The following is an 885-nucleotide window of genomic DNA, read 5'->3' as shown; positions in this document are numbered from 1 at the left end:
CTCCTTCTCTCTCTCCCTCCCTCTCTCTCTCCTCCCTCTCCCTCCCCTCCTTCTCTCTCCCCTCCCTCTCTCTCCCTCCCTCTCTCTCCCCTCCCTCTCTCTCCCTCCCTCTCTCTCTCCTCCCTCTCTCTCTCCTCCCTCTCCCCTCCCTCCCTCCCTCGCTCGCTCCTCCCCTCCCTCCCTCTCCCCCTCCCTCCCTCTCCCCTCCCACCCTCTCCCTCCCTCCCTCTCCCCCCTCCCTCCCTCACTCCCCTCCCTCCTCCCACCCTCACCTCCACCCCCTCCCTCCCTCTCCCCCTCCCACCCTCACCCCCCCACCCTCCCACTCCCCCCCCCTCCCACTCACCCCTCCCTCCCTCTCCCCCCTCCCACCCTCACCCTCCCTCCCTCCCCCCTCCCTCCCACTTCCCCCCCTCCCTCCCTCTTCCCCCCCTCCCTCCCTCTTCCCCCCCTCCCTCCCTCTTCCCCCCCCTCCCTCCCTCTCCCCCTCCCTCCCTCACCTCCCACCCTCCTCTCTCCACCCACCCCCCACCCCCCTCCCTCCCCCTCCCCCCACCCTCCCCCCTCCCCCTCCCTCCCCCCTCCCACCCTCCCCCCACCCACCACCCCCCTCCCACCCTCCCCCCCTCCCTCCCTCCCACACTCCCTCCCTCCCTCCTCTCCTCCCTCCCCCTCTCTCCTCCCTCCCCCTCACTCCACCCTCCCCCTCTCTCTCCACCCTCCCCCTCTCTCTCCTCCCTCCCCCCCTCCCTCCCTCCCTCCCCCCCTCTCTCCTCCCTCCCCCTCTCTCCTCCCTCCCCCTCTCTCTCCTCCCTCCCCCTCTCTCTCCTCCCTCCCCCCCTCCCTCCCCCCCTCCCTCCCTCTCTCCTCCCTCCCTCCCTCTCT

Source organism: Scyliorhinus torazame, chromosome 15 (genome assembly GCF_047496885.1).
Source record: "Scyliorhinus torazame isolate Kashiwa2021f chromosome 15, sScyTor2.1, whole genome shotgun sequence".
NCBI lineage: Eukaryota > Metazoa > Chordata > Chondrichthyes > Carcharhiniformes > Scyliorhinidae > Scyliorhinus > Scyliorhinus torazame.
This window is presented reverse-complemented; position numbering follows the sequence as displayed.